Source organism: Hipposideros armiger, unplaced genomic scaffold, assembly GCF_001890085.2.
Source record: "Hipposideros armiger isolate ML-2016 unplaced genomic scaffold, ASM189008v1 scaffold_18, whole genome shotgun sequence".
Classification (NCBI taxonomy): domain Eukaryota; kingdom Metazoa; phylum Chordata; class Mammalia; order Chiroptera; family Hipposideridae; genus Hipposideros; species Hipposideros armiger.
Genome location: NW_017731368.1, coordinates 4,425,304 through 4,431,975, shown reverse-complemented (window position 1 = coordinate 4,431,975; position 6,672 = coordinate 4,425,304). Strand labels below are relative to the sequence as shown.

At 49.5% G+C, this 6,672-nt stretch overlaps 1 long non-coding RNA gene across 1 annotated transcript; it reads left to right on the top strand.

The window, feature by feature from the left end:
- Nucleotides 1-2,443: 2,443 nt before the first annotated feature.
- On the top strand, nt 2,444-6,086 carry LOC109375278 (uncharacterized). The gene is made up of 3 exons (XR_002122540.1): nt 2,444-2,880; nt 3,607-3,725; nt 4,362-6,086. It is a non-coding gene; the product is annotated as an uncharacterized LOC109375278 (long non-coding RNA).
- Nucleotides 6,087-6,672: the final 586 nt, after the last annotated feature.

The following is a 6,672-nucleotide window of genomic DNA, read 5'->3' as shown; positions in this document are numbered from 1 at the left end:
CGGGGTTCCACGCGCCGGCGCGGGGAGGGGGCGGCCGCGTGCGGGCCGGAAGGCATGCGGGGCGCGGGGGCCGGCCCGGGGGGAGGGGTGTCGTCGGGGGGTCAGAGCGCGGTGTGGGCCGGGCTGCCCCTCCCGAGTCCGACTCCCAGCCGAGGAGCTCCAGGAGAAGCGCATCCTCCGAGGGAGACCGAAGCGCCCGAGCGGAGCCTGCGGCGTCTCGCCTTGGTGCTCGCCGGGACCCCGCTCGCTTGACGAAAGGGGAAACTCAGGCCCGAGAGGGGGGACGAGTTCCCCAGGCCACCCCGCGAGGCAGAACCAGAAACTCCGGGCCACTAGCTCTTTCTGCCTTTCTAAGGTATCTCTTAAAAAACCTCAAAATCTGGAGTTTGGCTGGTTTCGAATGCGTTCTCCAACACAATAGACCCACTTAGTATTCTCCTCACAGCAAGCAAACCCTGAGGAAAATTCCAAGAATTCTGCCGAGTTTGGGATGGAGAGGGACCGGTGGGAATGTGCGCCCGGCAGCCCTGGGACGCCCACGAGTTTCACTCCCCCAAAACTGCCCCTCCTGTGCAGGCCCCTTTCGAGTGAGCATGTGTTTTTGTAAGATCTATCTGTATAATCTGTGCCAACGGACAATTCATCTCCATTAGGTAAGTAAGTGGGGGGAGGCCTGCCAAGAATAACGTGCCACGATTAAATATATATTTAAAAAATATTTTCCTAGCAAATTGGGTCTCTTACACTTGGAAAAAACATTTCACTGATCCCACTCGAAGGTGACCCTGTGGTGGGAAGCCATTGTGCCCCACGAGCTCCAGCTGTTCCTGAGTCTGAGAGGAAAGGGCGAGAGGGAGCAGAAGCAGGCAGTCAACCACATGGCCCTCCATCTAAACCAGCCAAGTTTCCTGAACTACGTTGCTAGGTATCCTGGCCATTTACGTTTCTGGAAGCCTTTGTCCATTGTTTCTAACTGACTAAAACCAGGTCAAGGATGATGTAAAAACATACCCAAATAAAGGTCCCAAACCTACCTGGCCTCTTTCCAGGTGGGCAAACCACTATTCTGACTTGGACGTGGCTTCCCCATCTGAACAGTGGGGTCACTGGTACCCGCCTGGCAGGAGTGCTGTGATAAATGCACTAAGCCCAGAGCCTGTCCATCTCTACAGAGGTGCTCACGTGGTGGCTGTCATGATGATGTTACTATCAGTCCAGCTCCAGATGGCTGTCTGGAACGGTCCTTGGTTTCTACAGAAATGGTTAATTTCCATGAGGGGATAAGACTCCCTTTTATTTAAACCTTTATCACTTCCTCTGCTGGGAAGCGGTGCTACCAGAGAAGACATTGTGACTCTCAGTGCTTTTTATTAAAAATTGCCTTTCTTTCAAGCCTTGCATGTCAGAAACAGAATCGCCTGTCTGCTGTGGAAGAACTGTTTTGGTCTGAGCTCTGTGGCCGAAGCCCAAGAACATGAGGTCATCCTGAGGGCTGAGAGAGGCCCCGTCTTCAAGGGGTACATTTTGAGCCAGGCCACTGTCTATGGCAGCCAGTGACACTAGAGTTTTGGCCAGAGGTGGGGGCTTCCTGCCTTTGTCTGTGCAGCAGGGACGGTGGTAATAAAGGGAGAAGGCAGGTCTACTTGTGGGGAGCCAAGCAGTTTGCTGCAAAGTTGTACCATGGTAGCCCTGTGTCCTGGCATCCTGCTTTCTGCTCACCTTTCCAACACGTGCCCTGGACTCTGACATCTTGTCTTCATTCAGATGGATAGTACATAGTTCCTGTGTTTTCTAGATTGAGTGCTGTCTTTTTGGACAATTGGAACTTGGGAAAAGAAGATAAACATTAAATAAGTTATTTTTTGTCCTGTTTATTGCTGTGTTACCAACAATAGGAAAAGCACCTAGCACAGGGTAGAGGCTCAGTATTTGTTGATCGAACAAACAAATTTGCCTATTTGCTAATAGCTCCGAGTAGCCACTGTTTATTTAGTACTTTCCAGGCGCCAGGTGTTTTGCACACGTCACCAGTACTCTTCACAAAGATCCCATGGATGCGATACCTATTTAGGATGAGAGAACTGAGGCTCAGAAATGGTGTGTAACTTGCCTGAGGTCCCACAGTGGGTAGTGGCAAAGACAGAGCACCAGTCCGGTCTCCACTGACTCGAAAGTTTGAGCTTTTTAAAGACCTAGTGGCATCTCATCTCATGGAGGTTGGGTTCCAAAGTCTGTGCATCAGTTAAAAGAGTATATGGTACAATTTATTGTATTTTGAGAAACACTTTTGGTTGAGTTTCTTTTTAAAGATCTATGTATTATAAACATATTAAAGTAGTAGTATACAAAGGTGGAAACAATGATAATCCCTGCTACCTGCTACCTTTACTTTTGCGCATTTGCATTATTAATCTTTTCTGTGTTTTTTATATTCTCTAAAATGTGCAACTATTACTTTTGAAGGAAAAAAAGAGAATGATATGAAAGTCCCACCACCTTTTGCAACTGTTACTGCTTTGTGCCCTTCCCTTCAGCCCAGCAGGGACATGCCCAGGAGTGTGGGGCACTCAACAGGCATTTTGCTGACTGAGTGAATTGACCTGATGGTTAAGAGCTCTGCCAGAGCTCCTGGTAGAGACCTGTTCATAAGCTGTGGCCCCCAACCCCCTCTCTGATCCATCTACCATTTTCCCTTCCTCTCGCCCTCTGTGTTCCAGGCTTACTGACTTCCTTGCTGTTCCTGGAACACACTGAGCAAACTCTAGACTCACGGCCTTTGCTCCTGCTGTTCCCTCTGCCTGGAACACTGTTCTTTCAGATCTTTGCTGAGGTGTCAGCTCCTCGGAGAGGCCTTTCCAGACCACTCCCCCATACCAATGGGTAAAATAGCACCCATTCCCACCACCCCCATCACTCTCCAGCCTTGTGTGCATTGCTCCCTGCCTTCCTGGTACTTAGCGTCAGCTGATACCCTGTTTGTTTTCATTTGTTTAGTGTCTCTCCCTTTCCTGGAAAGTCTGCTCTCCCAAAGGAGTGCTTTATCTGTTTTGTGCAATGGAGCAATACATGACACATAGTAGGGGTTCAAGAAATAGTTGATGAATGAGTGAGTGAATTCAATAGACTGGGCCGACCCAGCAGGCAGGATGTGGCAGCAGTGTAGGGAGCTGAGATGGACAGAGCCATACCAGTTCCATAGCAACAGGATTCACATGGTCCCTCCCAGCCTGTGGGCCAGGAGCTGCTGACCTGGCCCTGCCCTGCCCAGGGCTGGCTGAGGAGAACCACCTGGCTGGGAGAGTTTGGAAGGCAGCCCTGAGAAGCATGAGCCAATGCAAGCCAAATTCTTACGAAGACTGTCCCAGATGAGCCCAGGCTTTCCGTATATCAGATTTAAGGGGGAAGGGCAGATGAGACTCCTTTTACTTCCCCAAATCCTGTAATTTTTATAAAACGAATGCAAGCCTTTGCTAAATGTCTGTTTTGTCTGTAAACTACAGATAGCAAGGTTTTCTGCATGGACTGTACGGTTAGAAAACAATCATTGAGGACTTCAAAGAAAATAATTAGTAATGATGCAGTAATTTCATTCTCGTCATTTCCTAGGTCCCTTCCCTGGGATCAGCTAACTTTTTCTTCTACTGCCTGTCGAAGTCCGACTTCACAGAATGATCTCTCTGGGTTATTTTGCATTCCTTTCATCCACCAACCTCGGAGTGCTGCAGGTACTGTAACTCAGTCGCCCTCTCCTATCATGTGGATGGAATTAAGATATTATTACCACATGCTGTAGACTGAGAAATAGGAACCACAAAAGAATCATAAAAATAGGACAGAAATAAAGAGGGGCTTAGAAACCAGTGGTTCAGCCACATCAGAGTCACTGGGGAAGGCTGTGGTTTTGTGTTGGTGTGTGTGTTGGGGGGCACTGGAAAATGGGGGAAGGGTGCTTTTCATTCCTGTCTCCTGAGAAACCCTGTTCTGCGATGGGACACTTTGGCACTGGTTGCAGGAGCAGCTGAGGAGCTGGGCCTCTGTAGCGGCCCCTGAGAGAGGTCTGGAAACCCCCCCCCATGTTCTGCCGCTGCTTCCACACAGCTTCTTCGCCTCTCAGAGTGTCTCAGCCAGGCCTCCAGGGTGCCAGCGTTGATCCTTCCCGACCACCGTGGTCAGAAGGGAGATTTTCCTCCGCACAATTCATTTGGCAGTTAATCATGGCCGCCTTGGGAACAAGGCGTCTGTGGCCAGCTCGAGCTGTTACTTGGACTTAATTCTCTCTGGGGCATCCCTTGTTTGCTTGTGGTTACCCGGAGTGCATGGTGGGTAGGGCGGGCTACTGCTAGGATTTCTTTTCTATCCAGAGACCTGAGCATCACGCTGGGCATCTGATAAGATTTCAGCGAAGACTTTTGGAGGAAAGAAGAAGCCTCTGCTGTTGGGGGAAGATGGAGAGCGTCTGAGGGAGAACTGGAGGAGGAAAGTGGTGCCTGTGAGGTTCCTGTGTGAAAGAATTTGAAAGGCGAGAAATGCCTGTCAGGCGAGCCCTTCTTCTGGGCTTGGCCTGGCATTGGCACCTTCACCAGATCATAATCTTCCCTTAACACACACTTGCTGTGCTCCAGGCACTGTGTTGAGCGCTTGAAATGCACCCTGACCACAGTCCTCTGAAGAAGCGATTACTATGGCCGTTTTACAGATGAGGTAAACTGAGGCTTGGATTAAGTCACTTGTACAAAGTCAAACAGGTGGAACCAAGATTCAAGCCTCGTCTGACGAGCTCATTCTTAATCATAGCTCTGCTAAATGGCCTCCGTCATCACCAACAGCCTTGTGAGTGGAAGTTATTGTCCTGCTTCACTGATGAGGAAGCAAAGGCAGATGATGGCTGGGCCACGGCCACGGGCAGGGTCACCTGTCTTCAGCCTTCCAAATACATCCACCCTGCACTTGTCCTAATAAATGGCGCCAACACTGAAATTCTGGAAGGTGTTTTCCCAGTCCGATGCATCCTGACAGATAAAGCCCTAGATTGTGGTTCCCCATGTCCATGGCTCTGCCTCCAGGGTCACCAGGGTGCCTGGCACAGAGTAGGTGCCCAGTAAGTGCTGGCCAGGAACCCAGGGTTCGGCGGGGACTGCTCAGCTGGGCAGACATCCATCCTCGAGCTCCTGAGATAAGTGGAAACCCTCAGGGTTACCATCAATGGATTTTAAAAGAATGTATTTACCAATTACTTGAAGAGGTATTTAAGAGAAAGATAAACAAGTTCAGGCATGTTGACGACACCATGCTGATGGGACGTCAGTGCGGTTTCTATGAAACGACTGCCATTAAACACTGATTTCCAGGGTTAGCATCTGTCAGAGGAACCTAACTGAAACTATTTTTAAAAAACATTTCCTGTTTTTGGTAATACGATTATGGGCATTTCTATAACATTGGTGCTACAGTAATTTTTTTTTTTTAGAAAGACAGTCCTTAAAGCAAGTGATATTTTGGGCTTCCTGTATCTATCTTATAAAAAATTAAAATGATACTTAGCATTTCTAATGGTAAATTCTGAGGATTTCAATATGGCAGACCTGGGAGACAGAGCTGGGTCATCAGGGGCAAGGTGACTGAATGTGTCCCATCAGCCCCTAAGGAGTGTCATAAAAATTTACTTCATGCTGCTTCTAAGCAGCACCAACACTCCCTTCAAAGGAAATAACTGGTATTCCATTTCCAGAGGAAGGGAGGAGTTGGGGGAGCAAGAGCCCATTTGAGAGCCACGATCATTGGAGCACATTTTGCAAAGCCTTTCATGCCTTCTAACTGCACCCCTTCCTGCTGAATCTTCCAGCCCACACATAGTTGGGGACATCTGCCATTTGCCTGGGCATGCTTAGCCACACAGGTGTCCTCTCTGGCACGCCCTCATGTTGAGATGGCCTCTTGATCTAGCCGTTCTCTCTTTTTCTACTAACGTCCCCCCATTTTCGGATTTGAGAGAGTTGTGGCTCTAAGCATGGCCTTTATAGCCAGGCAGACCAGGCTTGGATGCACACCTTTACTTGCTCCGTCTTGGTTTTCTGGTCTGGGAAATGGGCTGAATGGCCATTCTTGTTTTTGTTTTTTTGTTTTGTTTTGTTTTGTTTTGTTTTGGAGGGCAGTGTAACTGGCCCTCATATGTGGGATCCGAACCGGGGCCCTCTGGTATCCCAAGCCAGTTCTTAACCATCACCCCACTCGGCTGGCCCTGAATGGCCATTCTAACGTGAGGGGCCAATGAGATCACAGCTGTGGAACAACGAGTTCGGGACCTGCCCAGAGTGTGGCTAGCATTTTTAGTTCCAGAATGGCAGGCATGTGGCTCCTCCTCTGTCCTCACACTGCTGTGGATAGTGGCATATTTGTACCTTCAGGGACTGGTCATTGCACGTGGGAAATAGAGAGGGACGGCTCCTGGCTTAGAAGAAGCTACAGTTGCATCTACACGGAGCCATTCCTTGCAATCAAGCAAACCTGGAATCCAGTGGCCATGAGAGCTGGAAGGGATCCCAGAGGACACCTCGTCCAAACTCCTCATTTTATAGATGGGGAAACTGAGGCCCAGAGAGGGGCGCTGGCCTTGTCAAAGATCACAGTCTGGTTGGCAGCAAAGCCGGGGCTGGAAGCCAAGCCCCTTGGCTG